This window comes from Eleutherodactylus coqui, chromosome 4, assembly GCF_035609145.1.
Source record: "Eleutherodactylus coqui strain aEleCoq1 chromosome 4, aEleCoq1.hap1, whole genome shotgun sequence".
NCBI classification, from domain to species: Eukaryota; Metazoa; Chordata; class Amphibia; order Anura; family Eleutherodactylidae; genus Eleutherodactylus; species Eleutherodactylus coqui.
Window position 1 is genome coordinate 41,088,486 of NC_089840.1, and position 12,661 is coordinate 41,101,146.

The window sequence follows — 12,661 nt, forward strand, 5'->3', positions numbered from 1 at the left end:
CCACTGCCATCTGTTACACTTGTATGAGATAGTGACAATATTAGAGATCGTACAGGCTGCAGCACAACACTGAGATGCATTTCACGGGAGAGATTTGCTCTTTTTGCTAAAGGTTATGGTGTAGCAGAGCTGTCTGTGTCCAGGGACACCTGCAGATCACTTCCATCTTTCACCTCTAGCCTAAGGAAATAGCCGTGTGACCCGACGTGCGCCGCGTCTATCCACCGCGCTAAAACACTTAGCCACGAAGATCATTATAGGATAAGACGCGGATATACTTGTTTGCAATTAGGTGGCGTGACTTTAGAGACTGCGTGGGATGGGTAGAGTTTCTCATGACATCACGCGCCGTACTGAAACACTGGCTGTGATGTCATTTTTGACTAGTTGCCAGATTAACACATGAACTCCCAGAGGTGTGATGTCATTACAGGACCAATGCCAGGGCAGTGCGAATGTTGCAATACTATACAATGAACCTCCTATAATACATACTTCATTTATAAAATCTCTGCTTGCTTACAGTGGATGGAAACATTTCTGTTTGTATCCAAATGTAAAACCTCTCTACTTCTTGCAGATGAGGATCTGTTATGATTGCATCCAGTCTAGACAATTCTATATCGGGAACATTGTGTGGACACCAGACGGATACATTTTACCTCAACTGATATAATGTAGCAAACGATCTAGACAGGAGAGAACTGGATCAATGTTAATACACCGTGTATGGCTTTTCAGCGTCTGATTGTAAACAACTGCTTTTATTTTCTGGTAGCAGGCAGATCTTGAAAATTCTATATATGAGAAAGTTACAGAACTTTTCACAGTACAGAGATTAAAGGGGTTGTCCAACTTGTATTTTTCTTGGCCTAGTGTGCTCCCCACAGAAACTTATGCTATTACTTACACCTCCCCCCCATATCTCCTGTAGAGCAGCGCATCACATGACATGTGACATCATGCCCCATCCTGGCCCAGTGACCTTCTATATACCGTTAACATGGGCTAGCCTTGAATATAGGCCGTCGAGCTGGGAGCCTGGAATGGGAGCGGGGGAACACCAGGCGACGGGGCTGGCGGCCGGTGAGTGACGTTTCTGTGCGGGGCTCTGCAAGCCCCGCACAGAAATAGAGCGTGCCGCGGTTTTATTTCCCGCGCGATATTTTGCGCGGCCAAATCACGGCCGTCTGCATAGGAGTGCGTTTGTTAACGCAATCCAATGGCAGCTTACAGGGGCGGAAATTCTGCTGGAAATCCCGCCGCAGAATTTCCGCTCGTGTGCAGGCGCCCTTACTGCACAATTAATTCTATAAAAATAAACCCCAAAAATGGATATCCTATTGTTTCCTAGCTGCACGCTCCACAATTGCCCGCTCCTGGTGGAAAACCTCAGTTAGTATTGACTTAGTTAAGTTTTCACAATCTTGGATCATTGTCAATAGGTAGCTGGCAACTATCCTTATCGATCGGGAAGGGTTGTATGAAAAAACTTGGTCATCCTGGTACCATTATTCGCAGACTATGCGCCTATAGAACCCAACAGCCAGAGCTTTGACCCTTCCAGGGCAGTCTAGTTTACCTTCAAGCATTTCATCTACTCCCCCAACAGATTTCTGAGGAGCATGGTTCAGCCAGGTCAATAGAATAGATTCAGTTTTATTTTTCCTTTTCAGGCTCACCCACATGATAAACCATATTACAGCCTCATCCCTTTTTTCCCTTTCGGTTTTCCCTTATGTGTTCCTCTTGTGTTCCCCCACTCATTACTCTCATTTATGGTTCTCTAATATTTATTCTGATTAGGAGTTGCAGTAATTGAAGAAGTGAAAATTGGCACTTTGTATGTTTATTAGAAATGATATCTGGCAATGTAACTCCCGATTTATCTGTCCAATCTACTTGCCGTTGGACTTTATACATGACTGTAATGTTGTCATTCCTGATCGATATATTTTGGAACATCATAAAACCAATAAATATTTTATTAAGCAAAAATAAACCCCCCAAAACAATGAGAGAGATAAGTTTTTTTTCTCCTTCAGCCTACTTAAAAATGTCTAAAAGTTATACAATACATTTTGTTGCACACTTAATGGTACCACTGCATTGAATTTGTTCCACAAAGCAACTAGACCTCATATGGCTATGTCAACTGAAAGAAAGAAAAAACTAGACATCCTGAAAGGTGTGAATAAAAAACAAACTGAAAAACTGAATAATGGCAGGTCTTCAAGGGGTTAAAAACCAATTCCATTTAGTAACCGTTATCACATTGAACACCAGTTGATAATGTATCTTGCAGAATACAACTCCCAAGCTGCGGTCTGTATGTTATCTGGCAGCTGCAGAATTCTGGTGGTTGCTACGAGAATCAGTCGACACTAAAGGCCCTTTTACAAAGAATGATTATCGTTCAAAAACTCATTCAAACGAGCGAAAGTGAACGATAAACGCAGCCGACGGCCATCAATAAATCGTTCACTTTCACAATCATTCATTTTTGTCCAGGCATAAATCTCACTGTTGGCTCGTCCACTTATCGTTTGCTATAAAAAAAAAGGATTGTTCAGTCGTTCTCATTCACTAATACAGCGAATGTGAATGACTTCTCGTTTCAGTGAGACAGTGATGTATCTGCATTAGCCATTTAATGAATAGCTGTGATTGGTTCATCGATAGATGACTCTGATTGGCTCTCAAGCGCTGCGGCTCAGCCAATCAGAGGCAACGCTTCCTGGGGGTGGGGATTTACAAATCCCTGACCAGGAAGAGACGCCTGAAGAGAAGTACCGGGTACCTGAGAGAAGATGTGGCAGTGCTGACAGCGCTTCTTAGGTGATGTTTCTGTTTTTTTTAATGCAGCTAGGACTTATTTTTGAGACAGGGCTTATATTTCACTCCCGCACCCACCCCGTACAAAATAAGAGGCAGCGCTTCCTGGAGGCGGGGATTTTCAAATCCCTGATCAGGAAGAGATGTCTGAAGACAAGTGCGGGGTACCTGAGTGAAGACCCTGCGGAGCTGACAGCGCTTCTTAGGTGATGTATTTGTTTTTTGTTTTGTTTTTTTTAATACAGCCAGCACTTATTTTAGGGCTTTTACAGTAGGATTTCCTACTGTAAAAGTTGCATCGCACCGCATGAAAACCGATGCAACGCATAGGAAGGGTCCATAGAAAAACATGGGCTACAAATCATCACAAAGCGCGGTAATATTTAGCAACCCACAATTTTTCTTTCACAATGTTGGACAGCATGGGCTTCACATACATGCGATTTGTAGCATTGTTGCCCGTCTGAAACCGGCTTCATTGGGCCTTCTTGCATTATTTTTTGCACATGTGAAAAGCACATGGTCACTAATGCATGCAACACGCATGTACACCTGCAATGAAATTGGTCCATTTTTCACGGACCAAAATTGCATACGTCCGTGTGAATAAGCCCCTGTGTATATATGCTCCTGCTTGCTATACGGTGTAGATCTATACTCAACGGGTGTGGGAAAAGCAGTGCGAAAAAAAGGTGATGTGGCACAGAGATGGCGGTTTTCTATCATGGAATATACGATATAGCTTTGCATATGAGCCTCCCCTGGGCTGGTTCTCGCGGACGCCCCTTGCACGTGGTGAAAGCTCACAAAGAATAACCCTTAAGACTTAAATAGTCAGTAGTATGTAGCAGCCGTAGCGCACAACCTCGGCACAGTCCCTTACGAAAATGACAGCCTTGCAATAGTCAGCAGCGGGATATCCTTTATTCTCCACTGAACACCCGGCCAGTGAAAATTGCTCTGTGTGTATACGTTTCCCTTATCACAGTTTATGGTAGGAATGTTCCTGTAAGATATGATTATGTTGTCGATCTCGGTGTAACACATCTAAGTGCTGAGGGGATAACACCTAACGCAGCGGCGGAGCCTCGCAACACTCTGACAATGCAGCGAGCTCTGCACGTACAGCCCGCAATAATGTAATTATACGCTGCAACAAATGATATACAATCTGTAAGTGATATGTGCTAATAGAGCGCCGCTATGTACAGACGCTGCTCTGCTTAAAGGAGAAGCAGCAGCAAAACACAATGCTATGGAGAGGTGAAGTGAAATCCTGGATAACCGTAACTCCGTAGACGGATGTGAGGAGGCTCATCCAGTTTAATGTACATAAAGTTTAATCACTGAATATTCAAAAGTTTCGTAATTTCTAATAAACTTTGCGTTTCACTATTTCACCATTTTCAATATATCTGCTTGCTGGAAAAAAGGGAACATTTTTGTACGCAGACCCAATACCCCTTACAGCTGAGGGATTGCTACAACTTCTGTGATATAAGCAGCCCGTACTTCAGGCTGATACATTGTAACAAACGATTTGTGCTGCTGATGTATTCACCTCCCAATAGATTTTCTAAACTGGAGACAATTGTTGCAAACTCACATCTGTGAGAAGTTTGGCTTCACGGCATCTTGAAATAAATGTCTCCACTCATTGACAGCAAACAGAGATCTTAAAAATAGCAAATCGCAAAGTATATAAAAAAATTGCAGTACTGTTCACAAGGCAATGATGTAAGCTAGGAATCCCAAATTAAGGGGAATTTATGCATTTTTCAATCTTTATAAAGACACATAACACCGAATCGGCTCATACAGATAGTAAAGTGTAACTTAACAGATCGAATACACATTGCAGCAAACTTTAACATGACCTTTTCAATGGATTTTGTTGTGTTAAATGCCAACGTAAAGTCTGCTGCCACATGGCAAGTGTCAAGCTAAACTTTGCTACAGCTGTAGTTTCAATAATTACTATTGTCTTCAATATCTTCATAAGGTGGTCAAAAATTTTGGGAGTAGGGCGCACCCTGAGAAACATACAAATACGCAGTAAGTTTAGCTCAACGTCTCCGTTCTATTAGTTGATACGAGTGGTTAGATGCGTTTCGAGGTGGTAGACACCCCTTCATCAGTATTTGCTGGGAACATACGTCAGGTGGAACTAGGAGAGCATGGAAATACGTTCCTGAAGACAGAGAAGTCAGATATTGCTGCACAGAAGTGAAATAAGATTAAGCTGCAATACCACACACAGTATGTGGAGAGGTGTGGCGCTGTTTCTTGAATAAAGTAACCACGTATGTCTAATTCTGGACAACTCATTTAAAGCACGGTGGTGTTGAATCGGTTTTAAATCGGATCTGTAAAACTTTTTGCCTGACTAGTAAAATCTGCAGGTAATTTTATTCAGGTAGTCTGATTCCCTGCCCCCTCCCTACCCCTTATACGTTCAAGACCTTGATTGTCCATCATCCACAAGTCAAAAGTCAACTTTAATTCAGACTTCACCCCACTGGTCAAGTGGATTAAAGTGACTCTCCGCCTTTTATTATGTGTTTTTTTATGTACAACATACTGTGCTGATTAGTTTCTTGATATATACTTTCACTAATCAGAACTCTGTTTTTGTAATCCACAGCTCCAAATCCTCTGTATAGACAAAGCAATACCTGATAAAATTTTGACCGCCTGCAGCCACCACTAGGGGGAGCTTACTGCATAGTAGCTTATTATTCAATTCCATGTATAAACAGTATACAGTGAGCTCCTAAGCTCCCCCTAGTGAGAACAACAGGTACAAAGAATTTATCAATTAATTGTTTGCAGGGGATCTGTAGCTATATATCAGAAAATAGAGCTTGGACTCCTATAAAAACATATTCAAAGATGATTAGTGCATACTTTTGGACCCATATGGATAAAAAAATACTGATATTTAGGGATAAACATGTGTTTTAAAAAGTTTATTCCGTTTAGAAAATCTATTTTCATTAACACTGTTAACTAATTCTGAGTTAATAGACGGGGTCTTCTGTTCAGGATCCTCATCTTTTGAGTGGAGAGCAGTTATAAAGAGTATCTGTCCTGTATCGTCTCTGGAGGACCTGTCGTGTATTACATAGATAACCTATGGATGTGAATGGGCACTGTGTTATACTTTATGTTTCTGTGGTGGAGCCGCCGGGAAACTGAACATGGCTTCCCCACAGATTACAGCTGATCATTGGGGGTCCCAGCAGTTGGCCATTTTAGGATCAGTGTAGAATCTGTCTGACTCCTTTAAGAAGGGTTTCTACCTACAATGGTTAGCCATATAGGAAAAATAGAGAGTATAATATCAGGAAGTTGGAATTTTTTTGTTTTCTTTCAGAGGTTAATAAATATCAGTCCAATAATCTGGAGACATCAGAAAATCCAGAATGCAAAAAAATGAAGCTTTCTGGGTCTGGGAAGATGATTGGAATTTTTCTGCAGTGAGTGGAGCGATGTTACCTTTCCATGGATTTTCCATTGCTATGTTTCTGTACATGGAATGTGTTTTTACATTTGCAAGCTTGCGTGTTTTATGTTCTTCCTTAGTTGAGAACATAGGAAGTGAGGGTTAAAGATGGAGCCGTGTGATCTGCGAGCAGGCACGTGCCAGTCACTTTTACACATAAGGTACAAAGTGTTTGCAAAGTTATTCACTGAACATAACGCCAGAGACAAGAACTGATGCCCCCTCAGCCTTAACGTACACACGGCACCAGGACTCTGAACCATTCCGCTCCAACAGAAACACTTATTTATCACCAAGGCAACAGTAACAAAGAGCAAAATATCATTCTTACCAACCCCAACTTATCATCAAAATGTAACCGGAAACAGTAAAAGTCACCCACCATTTGCAATGACTAACTGGATTTATTGTTTAGACCCGTAGACTTCTATAGAATGAAGAAAAATGGCGCTTCAGTCAGGACCCAGACTTCTAGAGATCCAACAGAAGTTTGGATAAAAATCTGGATAGTTTGAGTTTGGGTGAAACATTGCAGACCATGAAGATTTTGGATCAATGGATTTCAAATATAATGCTACTGTATAGACACTACTGGAGGAGATCATGCACCAAGATGAAAAGTCCATGCATCATCCTGAGACATGCATCGACATAAAGAAATCGTGTATGTACATAAAAAGACCATGTATGAACATGAAGAAGACACCACGCATCAACCTAAGGAGCCCATGTATCAACACAATAAGATACTCACCATCCTGAGGAGACCACACATCTTCTTTAGGATACCACACTTCAAATGAAGAGACCATGATCCTCGGGAGACCATGAATAAACCTCAGAAAATGACACACATCATTCTTAGAAGACCAAGCATCAACATGAAAAGATCACACATCATCCTGAGGAGACCATACATCATCATGAGGAGGACATGCGTGATCCTGAAGAAACCAAGCCTCATCTTAAGTATACCATGCATGAAATGAGGAGACCATTCATTATCTCAAGCAGACCATGCTTCAACATGAACAAAGCATGCACCATCAGAAAAAGGCCATGTACCAGGAAGAAGCCATACACCAATACAATTACAACTGTTCAACATCATGCTTAGACAACGTATCATCTCAAGAAGAGGCGTATCACTATGAGAAAACTATAAGACCATGCATAAACATGAGGAGAGCATTCATCATCATGAGACCATGTGCCATCACGAGAAGGTCATGCAACAACATGAGAAGACAAAGCATTATTGAAGGAGACCAAGCATGATTACGAAGAGGCCATGCATCATTATGACAAGGTCATGCATAGCATGATTAGACCATGCATAATCAAGAAGATATCATACATCAACATAAGCAGACCATGCCACATGAAAGTAACAGACATCAACATGAGGAGACCATGCATCATCATGATGTGCAAAGGCATCATCATGAGGAAACTATGATGTATGTATGATCATGAGAAAAGCATGCATCAACCTAAGATGACAATGCAAGACTATACAGTACATGACCATGAGTAGACCATCCATAAGAATGCATCAACAAGCTGAGATTGAGAGTAAGCATCATCAGGATGCCACGTGTCATCACAAAGAAACAATGTATCATCATGAAAAGACCATGCACCATAAAAACAACAAACATCATCTTGAAGAGACCATGTATACTCATAAGAAGATCATGCATCATCATAAAAAGGCCAAATATCATCAAGGGAATTGTGTCAACCTGATATGATGCATCATCATGATCAAACTACGCTTTTTCAGGAACATGACGAGACATTACCTTACCATGAGAAGAACATGCATCAACATCAAGATACTACTGCACTCATCATCACGAGGAGACCATGCATAATCATGAGGAGACCATGCACAAGAAGATCTTACATCATAACAAGAAGAACATGTGTCATCATCAGGTATCATCATAAGACCATGCATCAAAATGAGGTGGCCATGCATTATTATGAGATCACCATTCATTAACATGAGGAGTCAAAGCATTTGGCATGAGGAGTCAAAGCATGAGAGCATGCATCATTATAAAATGGTCAAAAACCATCATAAAGAGACCATGCGTCCACATGAAGGGAACACTTATCATGAGGAGACCATGCTGCAACATAAGGAGACAATGCACCATGAGGAGAAAACATCTTGTCCAGATTGGATGTAAAAGTTGTCCGAAAGAATAGATATTCACTCTATTTGAAACCTCAGAAACTAACAAACTAAACAACGAGGGAAAGGGAAATCTCACCCTATCATACGAATACGAGAAGCAGGGTGATTGACCTGGCGAGTGTGGTCCTACGCCCGGTACCTAGGGGCTAACTAGACTATCCCTGGATGGAAAAAGGAGTGAAAATCGACAGATGTAGTAACAATAACCACAACAGTACTAGGTAGTAGATGTACAACAGCAAGTAAAACGTAAGAACAAGAGGGACTTATCAGACTGGGAGGAAACCAAGAGGACAACGACCAGACCAGAACTCCACCATACAGAGGAATAACTGGTGCCCTCTGAAAGGAGAGGCTGGAAAATATATACTTCAATGATGGTTGACTGGCCAGATGGGTAAACCCCCTCCCCGCCGACCAATAACACCTCACACTGGCAGAATGCATTTACATATTGGCTGAATAGCAGGGCACATATACCGACACCGTGGTCACATGGCCTGGGATGACGCCATGATGTCACCCATTCCTGTGTTGCAGCCATCGCGCTGTGACAAAACTATGTTTAATCAAAAGACCACCATGTATCAACAACGCGTTATCGTGAAAAGACCAAGTGTGAATATTATTGTCCATGTATCAATATCAGGAGGCCACACATACAACATGAAGAGAACATGAATCAATATGAAGAGAAGTGACCTTGTATCAATATGGGGAGAGTATATACCAATATGAGGAGATTATGCATTTATTTAGAACTCTATGTCATTCTCTGTCCTGCTATACCAAGGATATGACATTCCTACGATATTTACATAACACCTCCTAACAACAAGAGCTGCATTCAATATTCTGCAGGCTTTGGGACGAAGTCTTCCAGCATTCCCTGCTTGAGCAGTGTCTGTACAAAGCTAGCTATTGCTGTTTGCTTACTGAGAAGTGTCATGTTCAGATCAAGCACTATATAGTCCTCTAATGTAGAAAACACTAACCATCCCACCAGCATTATAGGAGCTCAGCTAAGCAGATAAGAATGTCTGTCCACCAGCAGAATAGTGAGTGCAGCTCTGGAGTATAATACAGGATGTAACTCAGGATCAGTAATGTATACACACAATGACTCCACCAGCAGAATAGTGAGTGCAGCTCTGGGGTATAATACAGGATGTAACTCAGGATCAGTACAGGCTAAATAATGTATGTACACAGTGACTCCACCAGCAGAATAGTGAGTGCAGCTCTGGAGTATAATACAGGATGTAGCTCAGGATCAGTACAGGATAAGTAATGTAATGTATGTACACAGTGACTCCACCAGCAGAATAGTGAGTGCAGCTCTGGAATATAATACAGGATGCAACTCAGGATTAGTATAGGATAAGTAATGTATGTACACAGTGACTGCAACAGCAGAATAGTGAGTGCAGCTCTGGAGTATAATACAGGATGTAACTCAAGATCAGTACAGGATAAGTAATGTAATGTATGTACACAGTGACTCCGCCAGCAGAATAGTGAGTGCAGCTCTGGAGTATAATACAGGATGTAACTCAGGATCAGTACAGAATAAGTAATGTAATGTATGTACACAGTGACTCCACCAGCAGAATAGTGAGTGCAGCTCTGGAGTATAATACAGGAATAACTTAGGATCTGTACAGAATAAGTAATGTAATGCAAAGTATATTCTTTATGCAGTGACTACTCGCTGAGTTGTGACTACAGTTCTGTAGCATCATGCAAGCTGTAACTCAGGATCAGTATAGGATAAGTAATGTATGTACACAGTGACTGCAACAGCAGAATAGTGAGTGCAGCTCTGGAGTATACTACGCACATATTTTTTCTGTAGGGAGCAAAGTATGCAATGTGTGATAAACTAAACTTAAATTCTATACAACATGAGAAGGAGGTTATTACTCTGGTACTGGTAATTACCACACATGCAAGGGTATTATAAGTGTGGCAGGTGGAATATTCCTGACTCAAGGGCCACCAAGGGGAAGAGAACAATCTCAGGTTTGACACCGAGAGTATTTGTGATGTCTATCCTGAGCTTTCTCCTATTAAAAATTGTCAGGTTCTCTGGAGTCTCCTGTGGATGGAGGACGTGGGTGAGGAGCAGGTTTCATGTTTCTACACATTACCCCAAGCACCGCTGGGAAAACAGTTATAATTTCTCATCCGACTTCTGACACCGTATCAACAACTATTAATTTTTAACCAGAACAAATGTAATTTGCTCTATTGACACATGACTGATAAGGAAATTCAGGAGGAAGAAAAAACAGAAAGATGAGCCCGATACTGGAGATCGGTGAGGAGAGCAGCAGCCGGAGTACAGGCCTGGATATTATATTATAATACACCTGGTAAAAGTACAGGACGGAAGGATTCTGAAACATCTGGGGAGATTTACTAAGCTAAACGTGTCAGAAATCTGTCTCAACTTGCCTTAAAAATACTGGCATGCCTGGCTTATACCAAATTTATTTTGTGGTTTAGGCAATTTTTGGAGCTTTTTTTTTAGAAAAGGGAGATGTGTGACGTAGAGGAAAGGGGTGCAGCTTGATGTAAAGTGGGGTGCCTTAAAATATGCAAGAAATTGATCTATGTCACCAAGAAGTGGCCCAAAGTTAGACAAAAGTGTCTACAGACACATCTAATATATCACATAGCATGAGCCACTATGATAAGCTTGGAGCATTTAATCTAGCTCTAAGCTGTCTACATTTAAGACAGTAGTAATCAATCGCTGTCTGGACCTCATCTTAAAGCGGCCATTGCTTTTTAGAAGACGCATTGTCAAAAACTTACTGGGGATCTACAGTTCAGTTTCCTCATCTATTAGAGCAGAGAGTGGCTGCAAAGAGTATCTTTTCCTTTGGAGAACCCGGAACCTGCATGTATATATGAAAAGCCCAATGATTTCAATAAGAATAGTGTAATACTTCCTTTCTCCTGTGGGGGCACTGCAGAAAAATTGAACAGTTACTACCAGGTTCCCTCTTGCATTACATTTGATCCTCGGGGCACCCTGTGATCACCTTATTGTCAGGGCAGCCGTTTTACAAAAAAAAAAAAGAATTGTCCTTTAAGAGGAAGTCTTCTGATGGTGTAATGCCTTAGCCCTGGAGGGAATCCACGAACTTTATATTAAAAAAACACTATTTTTATAAAATACTAAGTGTTTATTTGCTTAATGAGAAGTTTCCATAATGTCGACTCCAAATCATTTCAGCTCCTGAGAGAGATTTCCTTTTTTTTTCTTTAAAAGAGAGAGAGCTGGATATCCCGGCCTAGACGCCATCCAGTCATTTCTAAACAATGTGACACTTATGTATCAGTTATTTTGCCATTTAAGAAGTTTTCTATCATCACAACTATCTTATCTGGTGATTATTTTTTGAATTTATGTTACTTCCCTTCCTGTAATGCCAGAGTGTAGACTCTAGGTGTCAATTTGTAAGGAAATACAAGTTAATTCTCTTAGTGACACCTACAGGCTATAAGGTGGTACTACACTGTGTCAAAATAGTTATGCAGTTAAAAGTGGAATTTTTCATTTTCATCAGTTTTTCTTCACTTTACTGCAGTTTGTTGAAAATTGAAAATAATTCAGAATTACAAAAATGTAAATATATGAATTCAATGAAAGAAGAAAAGGGTATATACTGGAGGCCCATATCACACTGGTGTGAGGAGCTTGATAGCCTTTCTCATCTGATCAGCATATTACATAACTCTCACTAATAGCTGGTGTAAAGTTAGACAAAGTTATATAAACATGGGCCAGATTTAATATCTAGTATGAGTCACTTTTAAGACTGTTTGGTCCAAGTTTGCACTCTCTATTAGACATTATTAGTAAATCTGCCCCATTATATATAACCCAAAATGTCTCAATCCAGAAAGTCTTTGACAAATCTTTACGGCATAAAGAACAGTCATATTGCCTGACGCCCCAGATCTCCAACACTTATATAATTAAAGTCGTAATTCCCTGGGTCTCGCTTTTTTTTTTTAACTCTTTTTTATTAACTTTTTCACCATATTAAAAGCATACAGTTAGAAGTATTCCAACATTGTCATACAATATATTTGGTCTACAG

At 40.8% G+C, this 12,661-nt stretch overlaps 1 protein-coding gene across 3 annotated transcripts in view; it reads right to left on the reverse strand.

Annotated features, from left to right (window-relative positions):
- ZBTB20 (zinc finger and BTB domain containing 20) overlaps window positions 1–12,661 on the reverse strand; it is a 642,654-nt gene that overhangs the window by 141,416 nt on the left and 488,577 nt on the right. The window lies entirely within an intron of this gene.